The sequence below is a fragment of the Symphalangus syndactylus genome, chromosome 20 (genome assembly GCF_028878055.3).
Source record: "Symphalangus syndactylus isolate Jambi chromosome 20, NHGRI_mSymSyn1-v2.1_pri, whole genome shotgun sequence".
Lineage (NCBI taxonomy): Eukaryota > Metazoa > Chordata > Mammalia > Primates > Hylobatidae > Symphalangus > Symphalangus syndactylus.
This window is the reverse complement of record NC_072442.2, coordinates 24,867,416-24,883,926: the sequence shown is the minus strand read 5'-3', so window position 1 is coordinate 24,883,926 and position 16,511 is coordinate 24,867,416. Positions and strand designations below refer to the sequence as shown.

Sequence of the window (16,511 nt, the reverse complement as noted above, 5' to 3'; positions counted from 1 at the left end):
CAAGAGTAGAATCAACCACAATTGCCTTTGTAATTATTTAAAGCGTGTGTGCCTGTAAGTAATTGGCATTTTATATAATCAAGAATCTTTGATATAATAATCTCTCAACTGTTTGAAACATGGCTCACATATATTAATTTTATATGCAAATATATATATAATCTATATGAAACTAAATTTTGGACTTTAGAACTTCTTAGAATCTTGACTTAAATATCTACAGTAATATTTGACTTAAAAAAATTTAGCACACTGTCACTATGATGAAAAAACTTACTATAAAATTATTTAAAAAATTTTTCCACCCTAACACTTATAATAATCTCACATTTGTGGTTAAAACCTGTTGTGATTGTTCTTAGAATTTAGATAAAAAATGTTCCAGAAAGTTTGAAGAGAAGCACTTTAGTCAATTTTTAGTTGTTCAAGCATGAAGAAATGGCATTTCGTTGACATTTTAAAAACTATTCAGATTCTCACTTTGAATTCAAGTGTTTCAAAGATATCTTATTTTAAAATACCAAATTAGGAATAGAATATGAAGGGCTGGTTATGAGTAATATGATACACTTTTTTGAGAGGATGAGATTACAGTAACAACACCTCCTCTCATAGAATAGCCAGCAAGTCTTCACTAAATAACAGTGCCTTGATTTTATAGATGTTTAATCATGGATATTGAGTTAATCTGAACCATTTGTAGACACAGGAGTTTATTAAAGAATTATATAATATCTTTCAAGTATTTAGAATAGTGTTGAAATTTAGCCTGCATCCCCACGATTTTCAGAGGTGCTGATGCCTAATAAACTCAACCCCTTGCATGCCAAAATTGGCTTAAAGCCCACCCGTTACCCAAGCTACACTTCAAGCATCAAGGTTCAAAAATGTAATTTTAAATATGCAAGAGTTTGAGGGATTCACTACTCACACTTTCTTGAACAGTCTATCCAAGTGCATCAAGCAAAATGTGTGTAAAGAAATTTTGACCAAAGGATTGATAGTAATGTTGAATACATTTAATAGTAGATCTAAGATTAAAAGGTGAGAGTGAGGGTGAGAAGAGTGTATGAATGCTTCGTGTTCTGACAAAGAGAATGTAGCACCCATGTCCTACCTGCTTGGTTGCATTGCCAGTGCCCACGGTCGGCTATTTTATCCAGGTTTTTAGGTTTTGTTTTGTTTTGTTTTTTTTTTTCAGGAGAGTTAATCCAAGACCAATAACTCCATAACTGGTAGAATTGGAAGACTTTAATAGTGCTTAACATTTTGTACATAGCTTTATAACAGTTTTCTTTTTCTTTTTTTCTGAGAGATTCTTTTCAATATATCCCATCATGGTTGAACTCAAAGTCATTGCTTATTTAAAGTCTACAAGTGCTGACGTTTTGTATCCTTCGCATTGCAGGTAATTGGTTTTTTGTGCATTTTCTGTTTTTCTCTATCAGTCTACCTAGATATTTGTTAGATTTAATATTTTAATATTTTTCTGAAAAAGTGAGCTTTTGCATTTTAAAATCTGTACTCAGTTGCTTTAATTCTGCTTTTTCATGTGCTATTTCCTCCCTTTTTTTTTTTTTTTTGAGACGGAGTCTTGCTCTGTCGCCCAAGCTGGAGTGCATTGGCATGATCTCTACTCACTGCAACCTCCACCCCCCAGATTCAAGAAATTCTCCCACCTCAGCCTCCCGAGTAGCTGGGATTACAGGTGCATGCCACCATGCCAGGCTAATTGTGTATTTAGTAGAGAGCAGGTTTCACCATGTTGGACCAGGCTGGTCTCGAACTCCTGACCTCAGGTGATCCACCTGCCTCGGCCTCGCAAAGTGCTGAGATTACAGGTGTGAACCATGGCGCCTGGCTATTTCCTTCATTCTTTATGTTTATTTTACTGGTTTTATCTCTCTCTCCCTCACTGTTTTTTTTTTGTTTGTTTGTTTTGTTTTTTTTTATTATACTTTAAGGTTTTAGGGTACATGTGCACAATGTGCAGGTTTGTTACATATGTATCCATGTGCCATGTTGATTTCCTGCACCCATTAACTCGTCATTTAGCATTAGGTGTATCTCCTAATGCTGTCCCTCCCCCCTCCCCCCACCCCACAACAGTCCCCGGAGCGTGATGTTCCCCTTCCTGTGTCCATGAGTTCTCATTGTTCAATTCCCACCTATGAGTGGGAACATGCGGTGTTTGGTTTTTTGTCCTTGCGATAGTTTACTGAGAATGATGTTTTCCAGTTTCATCCATGTCCCTACAAAGGACACGAACTCATCATTTTTTATGGCTGCATAGTATTCCATGGTGTATATGTGCCACATTTTCTTAATCCAGTCTATCGTTGTTGGACATTTGGGTTGGTTCCAACTCTTTGCTATTGTGAATAGTGCCACAATAAACATACGTGTGCATGTGTCTTTATAGCAGCATGATTTATAGTCCTTTGGGTATATACCCAGTGATGGGATGGCTGGGTCAAATGGTATTTCTAGTTCTAGATCCCTGAGGAATCGCCACACTGACTTCCACAATGGTTGAACTAGTTTACAGTCCCACCAACAGTGTAAAAGTGTTCCTATTTCTCCACATCCTCTCCAGCACCTGTTGTTTCCTGATTTTTTAATGATGGCCATTCTAACTGGTGTGAGATGGTATCTCACTGTGGTTTTGATTTGCATTTCTCTGATGGCCAGTGATGAGGAGCATTTCTTCATGTGTTTTTTGGCTGCATAAATGTCTTTGAGAAGTGTCTGTTCATGTCCTCTGCCCACTTTTTGATGGGGTTGTTTGTTTTTTTCTTGTAAATTTGTTTGAGTTCATTGTAGATTCTGGATATTAGCCCTTTGTCAGATGAGTAGGTTGCAAAAATTTTCTCCCATTGTGTAGGATGCCTGTTCACTCTGATGATAGTTTCTTTTGCTGTGCAGAAGCTCTTTAGTTTAATGAGATCCCATTTGTCGATTTTGGCTTTTGTTGCCATTGCTTTTGGTGTTTTAGACATGAAGTCCTTGCCCACGCCTATGTCCTGAATGGTATTGCCTAGGTTTTCTTGTAGGATTTTAATGGTTTTAGGTCTAACATTTAAGTCTTGAATCCATCTTGAATTAATTTTTGTATAAGGTGTAAGGAAGGGATCCAGTTGCAGCTTTCTACATATGGCTAGCCAGTTTTCCCAGCACCATTTATTAAATAGGGAATCCTTTCCCCATTTCTTGTTTTTGTCAGGTTTGTCAAAGATCAGATAGTTGTAGCTATGCGGCATCATTTCTGAGGGCTCTGTTCTGTTCCATTGATCTATGTCTCTGTTGTGGTACCAGTACCATGCTGTTTTGGTTACTGTAGCCTTGTAGTATAGTTTAAAGTCAGGTAGCGTGATGCCTCCAGCTTTGTTCTTTTGGCTTAGGATTGACTTGGCGATGCGGGCTCTTTTTTGGTTCCATATGAACTTTAAAGTAGTTTTTTCCAATTCTGTGAAGAAAGTCATTGGTAGCTTGATGGGGATGGCATTGAATCTATAAATTACCTTGGGCAGTATGGCCATTTTCATGATATTGATTCTTCCAACCCATGAGCGTGGAATGTTCTTCCATTTGTTTGTATCCTCTTTTATTTCATTGAGCAGTGGTTTGTCGTTCTCCTTGAAGAGGTCCTTCACATCCCTTGTAAGTTGGATTCCTAGATATTTTATTCTCTTTGAAGCAATTGTGAATGGGAGTTCACTCATGATTTGGCTCTCTGTTTGTCTGTGATTGGTGTACAAGAATGCTTGTGATTTTTGTACATTAATTTTGTATCCTGAGACTTTGCTGAAGTTGCTAATCAGCTTAAGGAGATTTTGGGCTGAGACAATGGGGTTTTCTAGATATACAATCATGTCGTCTGCAAACAGGGAAAATTTGACTTCCTCTTTTCCTAATTGAATACCCTTTATTTCCTTCTCCTGCCTGATTGCTCTGGCCAGAACTTCCAGCACTATGTTGAATAGGAGCGGTGAGAGAGGGCATCCCTGTCTTGTGCCAGTTTTCAGAGGGAATGCTTCCAGTTTTTGCCCATTCAGTATGATATTGGCTGTGAGTTTGTTGTAGATAGCTCTTATTATTTTGAGATACGTCCCATCAATACCTAATTTATTGAGAGTTTTTAGCATGAAGGGTTGTTGAATTTTGTCAAAGGCCTTTTCTGCATCTATTGAGATAATCATGTGGTTTTTGTCTTTGGTTCTGTTTATATGCTGGATTACATTTATTGATTTGCGTATGTTGAACCAGCCTTGCATCCCAGGGATGAAGCCCACTTGATCATGGTGGATAAGCTTTTTGATGTGCTGCTGGATTCGGTTTGCCAGTATTTTATTGAGGATTTTTGCATCAATGTTCATCAAGGATATTGGTCTGAAATTCTCTTTTTTGGTTATGTCTCTGCCAGGTTTTGGTATCAGGATGATGCTGGCTTCGTAAAATGTGTTAGGGAGGATTCCCTCTTTTTCTATCGATTGGAATAGTTTCAGAAGGAATGGTACCAGTTCCTCCTTGTACCTCTGGTAGAATTCAGCTGTGAATCCATCAGGTCCTGGACTCTTTTTGGTTGGTAAGCTATTGATTATTGCCACAATTTCAGAACCTGTTATTGGTCTATTCAGAGATTCAACTTCTTCCTGGTTTAGTCTTGGGAGGGTGTATTTGTCGAGGAATTTATCCATTTCTTCTAGATTTTCTAGTTTATTTGCATAGAGGTGTTTGTAGTATTCTCTGATGGTAGATTGTATTTCTGTGGGATCGGTGGTGATATCCCCTTTTTCGTTTTTTATTGCATCTATTTGATTCTTCTCTCTTTTCTTCTTTATTAGTCTTGCTAGCGGTCCATCAATTTTGTTGATCTTTTCAAAAAACCAGCTCCTGGATTCATTAATTTTTTGAAGGGTTTTTTGTGTCTCTATTTCCTTCAGTTCTGCTCTGATTTTAGTTATTTCTAGCCTTCTGCTAGCTTTTGAATGTGTTTGCTCTTGCTTTTCTAGTTCTTTTAATTGTGATGTTAGGGTGTCAATTTTGGATCTTTCCTGCTTTCTCTTGTGGGCATTTAGTGCTATAAATTTCCCTCTACACACTGCTTTGAACGTGTCCCAGAGATTCTGGTATGTTGTGTCTTTGTTCTCGTTGGTTTCAAAGAACATCTTTATTTCTGCCTTCATTTCATTATGTACCCAATAGTCATTCAGGAGCAGGTTGTTCAGTTTCCATGTAGTTGAGCGGTTTTGACTGAGTTTCTTAATCCTGAGTTCTAGTTTGATTGCACTGTGGTCTGAGAGACAGTTTGTTATAATCTCTGTTCTTTTACATTTGCTGAGAAGAGCTTTACTTCCAACTATGTGGTCAATTTTGGAATAGGTGTGCTGTGGTGCTGAAAAAAATGTATATTCTGTTGATTTGGGGTGGAGAGTTCTGTAGATGTCTATTAGGTCCACTTTATGTAGAGCTGAGTTCAATTCCTGGATATCCTTGTTAACTTTCTGTCTCGTTGATCTGTCTAATGCTGACAGTGGGGTGTTAAAATCTCCCATTATTATTGTGTGGGAGTTTAAGTCCCTTTGTAGGTCACTGAGGACTTGCTTTATGAATCTGGGTGCTCCTGTGTTGGGTGCATATATATTTAGGATAGTTAGCTCTTCTTGTTGAATTGATCCCTTTACCATTATGTAATGGCCTTCTTTGTCTCTTTTGATCTTTGTTGGTTTAAAGTCTATTTTATCAGAGACTAGGATTGCAACCCCTGCCTTTTTTTTGATTTCCAGTTGCTTGATAGATCTTCCTCCATCCCTTTATTTTGAGTCTATGTGTGTCTCTGCACGTGAGATGGGTTTCCTGAATACAGCATACTGATGGGTCCTGACTCCTTATCCAGTTTGCCAGTCTGTGTCTTTTGATTGGAGCATTTAGCCCATTGACATTTAACGTGAATATTGTTATGTGTGAATCTGATCCTGTCATTATGATGTTAGTTGGTTATTTTGCTCGTTAGTTGCTATAGTTTCTTCCTAGCCTCGATGGTCTTTACAATTTGGCATGTTTTTGCAGGGGCTGGTACCGGTTGTTCCTTTCCATGTTTAGTGCTTCCTTCAGGAGCTCTTTTAGGGCAGGCCTGGTGGTGACAAAATCACTCAGCGTTTGCTTGTCTGTAAAGTGTTTTATTTCTCCTTCACTTATGAAGCTTAGTTTGGCGGGATAGGAAATTCTGGGTTGAAAATTCTTTTCTTTAAGAATGTTGAATATCGGCCCCCACTCTCTTCTGGCTTGTAGAGTTTCTGCTGAGAGATCAGCTGTTAGTCTGATGGGCTTCCCTTTGTGGGTAACCCGACCTTTCTCTCTGGCTGCCCTTAACATTTTTTCCTTCATTTCAACTTTGGTGAATCTGACAATTTTGTGTCTTGGAGTTGCCCTTCTCGAGGAGTATCTTTGTGGCGTTCTCTGTATTTCCTGAATCTGAATGCTGGCCTGCCTTGCTAGATTGGGGAAGTTCTCCTGGATAATATCTTGCAGAGTGTTTTCCAACTTGGTTCCATTCTCCCCATCATTTTCAGGTACACCAATCAGACGTAGGTTTGGTCTTTTCACATAGTCCCAAATTTCTTGGAGGCTTTGTTCATTTCTTTTTATTCTTTTTTCTCTAAACTTCCCTTCTCTCTTCATTTCATTCATTTCATCTTCTATCAGTGATACCCTTTCTTCCAGTTGATCGCATCTGCTACTGAGGCTTCTGCATTCTTCGCGTAGTTCTCGAAACTTGGCTTTCAGCTCCATCATCTCCTTTAAGCCCTTCTCTCCATTGGTTATTCTAGTTATCCATTCTTCTAATTTTTTTTCAAAGTTTTTAACTTCTTTGCTGTTGTTTTGAATTTCCTCTCGTAGCTCAGAGTAGTTTGATCGTCTGAAGCCTTCTTCTCTCAACTCATCAAAGTCATCCTCCATCCAGCTTTGTTCCGTTGCTGGTGAGGAACTGCGTTCCTTTGGAGGAGGAGAGGTGCTCTGTTTTTTAGAGTTTCCAGTTTTTTTGGTCTGTTTTTTCCCCATCTTTGTGGTTTTGTCTACTTTTTGTCTTTGATGATGATGATGTACAGATGGGTTTTTGGTGTGGATGTCCTTTCTGTTTGTTAATTTTCCTTCTACCAGACAAGACCCTCAGCTGCAGGTCTGTTGGAGTTTACTAGAGGTCCACTCCAGACCCTGTTTGGCTGGGTGTCAGCACCGGTGGCTGCAGAACAGCGGATTTTCGTGAGACCACAAATTCAGCTGTCTGATAGTTCCTCTGGAAGTTTTGTCTCAGAGGAGTACCCGGTTGAATGAGGTGTCAGTCTGTCCCTACTGGGGGGGTGCCTCCCAGTTAGGCTGCTCAGGGGTGAGGGACCCACTTTAGGAGGCAGTCTGTCTGTTCTCAGATCTCCAGCTGCGTGCTGGGAGAACCACTACTCTCTTCAAAGCTGTCAGTCAGACAGGGACATTTAAGGCTGTGGAGGTTCTCGCTGAGTTTTTGGTTGTCTGTGCCCTGCCCCCAGAGGTGGAGCCTACAGAGGCAGGCAGGCCTCCTTGAGCTGTGGTGGGCTCCACCCAGTTCGAGCTTCCTGGCTGCTTTGTTTACCTAAGCAAGCCTGGGCAATGGCAGGCGCCCCTCCCCCAGCCTCGTTGCCGCCTTGCAGCGTGATCTCAGACTGCTGTGCTAGCAACCAGCAAGACTCTGTGGGCATAGGACCCTCCGAGCCAGGTGCGGGACACAATCTCCTAGTGTGCCGTTTTCCAGGCCCGTTGGAAAAGCGCAGTATTAGGATGGGACTGACCCGATATTCCAGGTGCCGTCTGTTTCCCCTTTCTTTGACTAGGAAAGGGAACTCCCTGACCCCTTGCGCTTCCCGAGTGAGGCAATGCCTCGCCCTGCTTCGGCTCGCGCACAGTGCGCTTCACCGACTGTCCTGCACCCACTGTTAGGCACTCCCTAGTGAGATGAAACCGGTACCTCAAGCAGAAATGCAGAAATCACCCGTCTTCTGTGTCGCTGGGGCTGGGAGCTGGAGACCGGAGCTGTTCCTATTCGGCCATCTTCTCTCCCTCACTGTTTGTCTCCTCACATTCACTTTGCAGTTGTCAAATAGCCCAGGTGATGTTACAGATTTACTCCTTACAAAAGGAGGCATTACACATTACACATGCATCTTGTGGCCTTACAAAAGTGTTTGGTTCATTTGTATTGACTATTCACCTTTAAAATATTTCAATATTCATTAAGATAGCTTTCAACCAATATTATTAGACTTATGTTTCTAGCTTTCTTTTTTTTGTATTGATATCTACTTTCATTGCTGTTTGTTTAGGAAATATATTCTGTGTCACGTTATTTCTGTGAAAATTGTTTGAATTTGTGGTATGGTCTAGAAAATGTTAATTTTTGTAAGTATTCTGTATGAACATGAAAATAACATGAATTATAAGATTCATGTTCCTTATATAACATTTGCCCTTTTTAAAATCCACTAGCTTCTTTTAAAACTTACTCTTTTAATTTTTTCTTTTATCTATTACTGAAAGATGTGTGTTTGAAATGTCTATAATGATTTGGGGGCTTATCCGTTTCTACTTAGTTTCTGATATTTTTGCTTTATATAATTTGACTCTCAATTGTGTGTGTGTGTAAGAGTGTGTGGTGTGTGTATACATATGTATATATGTATCAGGCTAATGCACATTTAAGTCATCACATCTTAATAATTTAAAACTTTTATCACACTGGTTAGACTAACTTATTTTAATAACTGTTTCTAACTTACATTCTATTTTGTCTACATAGCAACTTTTTAAAAAATTATACTCATGTACTATGTTTGTATTTATATCATATATACACTGTATTGTTTGAACTTCAAAGTTTCTTTAAATGTATATATTAGTTGCCTCTCGTAACTATGAGATGGATTTTTTAAATTTTGCCAATCTTTGTATTTTAACAAAAACATTGTCTACTTAGGTTTAAATTAATCTTTGATCATTTGAACTTAATTTGTTTTATTAATTTGTTGTATATATATATGTCTCATTTTCTTCTATCAGTTTGTCTTGTTTTTAAATTATGACTTTTATTTTTATTGTTTTCATAGATACAACAGAGAAATGCATAATGTCCAGTGAATTTATTAAAGTTCCAAAGTCGGTCGTGCGCAGTGTCTCACGCCTGTAATCTCAACACTTCCGGAGGCCGAGGCATGTGGATCACGATGTCAGGAGTTGGAGACTAGCCTGACCAACATGGTGAAACCCCGTCTCTACTAAAAATACAAAAATTAGCCAGGTATGATGGCACGCAGCTGTAATCCCCGCTACTCAGGAGGCTGAGGCAGGAGAATTGCTTGAACCTGGGAGGCAGAGGTTGCAGTGAGGCGAGATGGCGCCACTGCACTCCAGCCTGGGCGAAAGAGTGAGACCCCATCTCAAAAAAAAAAAAAAGTTGCAAAGTCATACTCACCTTTCTGCTCTTGTCAGACAATTAAGGGGTCTTTGAATACTTCAGCTCTAATAATTTGCTTCCCAACATACATATTGCAGTGCTTATCTAATTGTAAATATCTTTTTGTTTCAACACCTAGTTTTTTATTTAGATCTATCTGTATGTTTACAATATATTTTGCTCTTTGTTCATTCTTTGATTTCAGAACTTCAACCTTTCTGAAGCATCTTTTCGGAGTTTCTTTTTAGTTTCTTTAGTGGAATTCTGCTGGTGGCATTTTGTTTTTTGTCTCTAAATATGTTATTTAGCTATAGGTTGATGAATATTTTTCTTGGTTGAGGATTTCAGAATGGCATTATTATTCTTAACAAATAATATTGTTTATTTTACCTTTCATTCTTTCAGATTTCAATATGATTAAAGGTAATTTGATTTTTCTAGTGCTAATGGAAATATTTTTCCCTTCCTGATTGTTTACTGTTTCTCTAGGTTTATCTCCACTGTAGCTTGCTTAGCATGCATTGAATTTTTGAATATGCGGATTAGTGTCTTACAAAAGTCTAGAGAACTTTCACCCAAAATGCCATCACATATTATCCTTCCCAGTTCCCTTCTTCTATGAGAACACTCACTAAACACATGCTACACTTTCTCACTGTATCTTCCATGTCTCTTAATGATTCTGTCCAAATTTTGCATTTTTTAAAATTATCTGTAATGCATTCTGAAATATTTATTAACTCTCACCATGGCCATGTCTAATCTGATGAGTTCATTTTTGAGTTTTTAATTTAAAATACTATATATTTAGACAAACTACTTTTCAAATTTGCTACATCAATTTTTTAGTCTCCTAAAAATATATTCCTTTTTTTAAATTTTTTAAAAGCGAATGTGCTTTATAATCTAACAGTGATATTTCTACTAATGAACCTTTGTGGATCTGTTTGTACTCTTTTTCTGCTTTCCTTTCAAATGGTGGAATATCATTTCCTTGTGTACTTAGATGCCTTTGAATGACAAATACTGGTTTTTCTTTGAAAATTATTTTTGTGCACTTTTGAGGATTAGTAGGAAGAAAATTTGCCAAAGAGAATTTGAATTTTTTTATGAGTCTACTAAAGGCACCACCATTCTGGGACCACATTATGTTAATTCTTGGCCTAAAGGTGTTTGGACGTATGTTTGGACTGCACATTTAAACAATTTTTAAATTAATTGCTGTAAATCATTAATGATTGAGTTTCTTTAAATCTGTCCAATCTCAAGTCATTTTTATTTGCCATTTCCAGGGACTATGAAATGGGACTAATTTACCTCTGATTCTTCTTTATACTGAGGACATAAATTTTGGTCCTAGCTTTAGGGAGGAGCTCCTGTGTGATGCCCTATCTTGGGAAAAACTATGTATTTCTTTACCGTCCTATGTGATATATGACAGTAGGAATCCGCACTCATTCATTTTGGTACATGTCCGTAGGGCAAAATCAGTTTCGGTGTTTAGGTATATTTTGTCTGCTCCCTGCATTCCCATGGTTTTGACCTTATGTTTTACTTTTTTTTGTGAACATACCAGTGGTTCAATTTTTTTCCAGTAATATAATCAACTATATTATAAGAAAGAGAAAAATTTTGATAAAACACAAATTTCATGTTTTCCTACTCTAATTGGCTTTTATGTAAAAATACAAGTAAAATTTATTTGTGCTTTTTTGCTATTTCTGTTTTGCTATTCTCTGTTTGTGTGTGTCTTCTCCACATAGTCGCAGTTGGGGAATTTTGCACACTCTTGTGCCAACTACTTTGATAGTAACAAAATATATTTCTTGAACTCCGAGGTATAAAACTCAAGTATCCACAATTTAAATTCCTTTTCCCTCACTTGTATTATGTTTCCAGTCTCAATAGAAATCGATGCCAATCCAGAAATACAAGCATTATTCTAATACTTCTCACACGTTACAGATACAAATTTTCTAGATCTCCTTAAATACTATCATTTTTCACTACTTTTATCTTAACTGTTAAGTTCAACATTTTCTATAATATTAATATATTGTGAAAATTTCCTTACTTTCTTATTTGTCCCAGGTTAAATGTTTTGCAGTCTCTACCTCACCCTGTGAAGCATAAACGTTGTACATGCTGTACAAATAATACATAGTTCATGTGCTTAGAGATTGCACAATTTTTATTTGGTTGACAATAGCTAATGTTTTCTTCTTCACTTTCTATTTCCTGATTTTTTCTTTATTTAGTATATACTACATTATCATAAAAATAAGAACGTTTTACAAACTAAAGCAAAAGCAACCCTAGGAATAAAATGCACAAATAAAATATATAAACATACAATTAGATGTACCATGTACCCTTCTAATTTATTTAGACATTTAATTTTAGTACAATTTTAATTAAAGTCTGTGTATTATCTGTCATCTTAGTATTTTTTATATAAAAAATTTTGTAAGTCAAAAAGTCTCAATGTCATTATAAACTATCTTGGCAGAGGTTGATCTCCAAGGAATAATTCCTCTCCCAAATTATGCCAATCAGAATTTCCCTATACCATAATTCTTTCAATCAGTTTCAGAGGAATAATGAATTTCAGAATTGTTCAAGGTACTTGTTGTAGTTCAAGTATATTTTGACAGGTGTAAAACTGTAGACAGACTAATACAAACATATTCTAATTGACTCAGAAATATAGGGGACCTATTTTAAAATCTAGATTTTAAAATGTCGTGTCGACATATACATGTTCTGTGAAATAATTGCTTTTTATTCTCTGGATCGAATAATTTAATCTTTAAACCTTCAATTCACTGTTAAAAACAAAATATTACATAAGATATGCTTATAAAAATAATTCGCAACTAGCTTTTCAATTCAGAAATATATGTGAAAAATCATCAAGCATCTAATGGATTTCAAGGAGAAATGGGTTAGTAATTTATTCCATATGTCTCAATTTTTCCTAGACACAAGGCTTCCTTTAAAATAATTGTAGGCATTTAAGAAACCATGTAAACTAAAAAGAAATTGTGACACTGCCGCTTAGGTTTTTTAAATCTCTGAACATGAATCAATATTTTTTTAAATTTTATCTTAATTAGACATTGTGAGTTCACCATCTTACTGTCAGTATAGCATCCAGGCTGATTATCACAGATTACAAGTTCAACTATCAACTGTGTTCTGAGAGTTTAAAAAAATAAGTGAATGTATTTGGGTATTCTTAAAGCAGGAGTGAGGACACAGCGAAAGTGAGGCAAGGAAGAGAGAAAAAAATAAAACAGGAAAGATAGAAAAGCCAATAGCCACATGTGTTAAGAGGCAATTTCCTGTGTTAGGTATCTGGGCTTAATTTTATGGGAAGCTATGTGGAACATGCCTCAGAATGACATCACTGAATCCAGGGAGATTCTTCTTAGTTACCCTCACCTTTTCTTCCCACTTCATGCCCAGTAACAAGCTCCCGTGCTGCTACAGAAAGTCCTCAGCTAGAAACAGGTGCAAATTCTGGAGATGAGACCTTGTAGAGTGTTAAGAATGGTTTTCTTCCCAGCAGCTACAGGTAAGGAATAGGGGCTGGGCTATTAATACATCTGCCACAAGTCAATATACCCCTTATGCTCCTTTTGGTGATCGACAATGTATTTAAAATATTAGATGATCAAGAAAGGCTGCAGAAAGGAGGAAACAGAAGGAAACAGCACATCTCTTGGTTTATTTTTATTCATTTCATGAGTTTCAAGGAAAATGCATTGGGAGTTCCTGGCATAGAGAATGTCACAAAGACATGTTTTCAATAGTGGTGCTATCCCTAGGGCAGAGAAGACCCAGAGAAAGCCCAAGTGGCTGCTGGAACAAAGTCAGGCACCGTGCCACCTATCCACACTCCTTGGCTCTGCCATCATGCTGAAGATCGGTTTAAAGGACTGGCTTCCCTCCCCCCAAAATTAAAAGAGCACAAACTGAGAAATTGACTGCAGGAGACAGCAGTGGATTATGCTGTTCTCAGGGGTCACCTCAGGTTTGGAAGCATTCTTTCAAATTAACCCATCTCAGGCCATCTGCAAAGAAAGGTGGTACCTAACTTTTTTTCTTGTCAGCATTTGGTAGGGGTGTTTTATTGACCAAATATGTTCCCACAACTTAGTTTTTTATAACTAAGTATACTAGATTTTTAAATTTTATCATCAAAATCTATAGGCAATTTTTGATTAAAATAGACCCCACATCTATGTCCTGCTTTTCTTATTATTATTAATTACATTGCTGTATAAAAGAACAAGACTTCAGAATCAAGAATATCTTGTCTCTTGGCATTGAATTTATACAAGGTGCTCTTTCTTTAAAGCTGTCTCAAAGGACATATTTTTACACATTAAAAAGGAAGATCGGAATGTAGTTGTATGCATTGCTCCAACATATTAATAATTACAATTAGGAGGTAAATGTGGTCAAAGCTATAGGAAGACTTGAGATGTCATTTATATTGATTACTGTATAGCACTCTACAAACAGAAATTGTTAAATAATAGTTTAAATATTTTGTAGCATTTCAAATATTTTAGTGCCTGAAGTTTCTCCTCTTATATAGTTCAGATTATCAATCTGAAGACTTACTCCACTAGTTAGTATGTTTTTAGTCTCATTTGAGTATTATATGAAAGCAATTTTCAGTTAAATGTGTTGCGGTTACATAAAACATTACAAATTAGTGAGTATTTAATTACATTTTCATGTTCCTGTAATGTCTTTAGAAGATTTTCGTATTATTACCTATCAATATATGTATGCTTTGTCAAAGAAAAATCAAACATATATATCATTGAAATTGAAAATTTTTAAAAGTACTTATTCTGTTGAAAAACCACATCCATAGGAACAATTACAATATAATATTGTGAACATGTAAATATATATATCCTCTGTCTATTTTATATATAAGCATATATGATTAAAAATATAAGCATTTTTAAACCTAGTATTATAAAGTAAAAATTAGTTAACTTCTGATGATTATTTGTTAATTAAGATATAATTATTTTGATTTGGGTGATTTTAAATAAATATTAAATTACATGACAAAAAGTTCTTTATAAAATGTTTGTGATTTTTACATTGGTTTTATCACTTTATTCCACTATTTTATTTTAAGATGACCTGCCTTGTTTAAAACACTGTATTCATCTTAATTAAATTAAATTCCATTTGTAAAAAAATTAACAAATGATTTGCTCTATTATACAGTGCGGTTATAAACTGAGTCAGTATCTCAAGATTTGATCCCCATTATCGTCATCTGTGGCCCTATTTGTTTTATAAATGTATGGTCTTTTTCCATGCCTGTCACATCTCTATTGCTCATTCAGTTTTCTCTTTGTCCCTTATAGGGAGCATTGCCTATCTCTAGATTAAGCAAAAGTTGCATCTTAAAAAAGCACAATAACCTGCTCAATCTTTCTTACACAGAGAAATGTTTGTTAAGTAATTAAAGTGTAGATGATGATACAAAGAGCTTGATTAAATTAGATGCCAAACTACCCTTGTGATTCAGAATATGAATGGTATTTAATTTCTTTGAAATCAATAATTGCTGAGTGACATTAATGCCAATATTTCAGAAGTTGTTCTAGTTAGTGAAATGTATACAACATGCAAAAGATTCAGAACTCTGAAGGGCAACATTATTCTATAAGAATTAATAATTAATTCACATTAATTATTGGAGAGAAATAATTATTAAGAATTAATGACTGAGAAAATGTTTTTACTTTTTATTTAGAAAATTATTTTGTGCATGAGCATTACTGCAAGTTTTGCAAGAAACATAAATTTAAAGAAACAATTATGTGCACAAGATTAATTTAATAACATCTTGATATTTTCCACTATTACAGTTTTATTTGGTAAATCTTTAAATACACATCGTCTAAAGATAAATGAATCTTGGAAATCTTGTAGGTAAGGGTAAATATTAGGATGCATCCAATTACATTTACACACATACAATTACATTTACACACACATACATGCACACACACTCACTGATACACATGTGTGTATATATATACATGAATTTACTAATTGATTTTAGCTAATATTATATTTATAAGAGCCAGTAGGTTTGATATATATTGTTGAACCTGAAAAATATTTATTATATACATGTTTAAAATACACAAAGAAATAAATAGTAATTAAATTAGGAATTTGAAACTCTACTAAAATATAGTAGTTTTATATATAGTTTATGATCATTATAAATTCTTACACTGAATAAATATTTTTATTTTTATAATAAATTAATATATTTGATACATACGTGTACATTTTTTACAATTATTTTTGTCATACAGACTCATGTCATGCATAATAACATTTCAGTCAAAGATGGATTACATATACAAAACTGGTCCCATGAGATTATAATACATATTTTCACATACTTTTCTATGTTTAAATATGTTTAGATACATAAACTCTTACCACTGTGTTCTTATTGCCTGCAGTATTCAGTACAGTAATGTAGTACACAGGTTTGTAGCCTAGGAGAGAGAGGCTATACCATATCATCTAGACGTGGTAGGCTGTACAATCTAGGTGTTTGTAATATTCTCTCTGATTTTTGCAAAATGATGAAATTGCCTATGGATGCATCTCTTAGAACATATCCCTATCATTCAGTGATGTGTGACTGTACTAAAATGCTCAAAGTTTCAATGCCCTCCATAAAATTGTTGTATTGTGAAATACAAATCTCTCACCCATGGCCTGAATATGTTTGCAAACTAAGCAGATCATGGGAAGGAGAATGTGCTGGCATCGCTAGGATGATTTTCTCACACTAGATGAATAATATCTCCAGACTTCGTGAATATGAGCCACTTGCATAGAGTTAAAGTAGGCATCTCTTTGCTGGGAAATTTATCAAATGGGAGTATGAAGTGTTTTTAAAAGATACTTGTTTGTTTGTAGCCGGTAGACCTATAGTGGCTCATGGCAATTGTTGAGGTTGCTA

At 35.8% G+C, this 16,511-nt stretch overlaps 1 long non-coding RNA gene across 1 annotated transcript; it reads left to right on the top strand.

Moving 5' to 3' along the window:
- Nucleotides 1-7,694: 7,694 nt before the first annotated feature.
- Nucleotides 7,695-14,712, top strand: LOC134735204 (uncharacterized). Its single transcript, XR_010118038.1, has 2 exons — nucleotides 7,695-7,835; nucleotides 9,135-14,712. It is a non-coding gene; the product is annotated as an uncharacterized lncRNA (long non-coding RNA).
- Nucleotides 14,713-16,511: the final 1,799 nt, after the last annotated feature.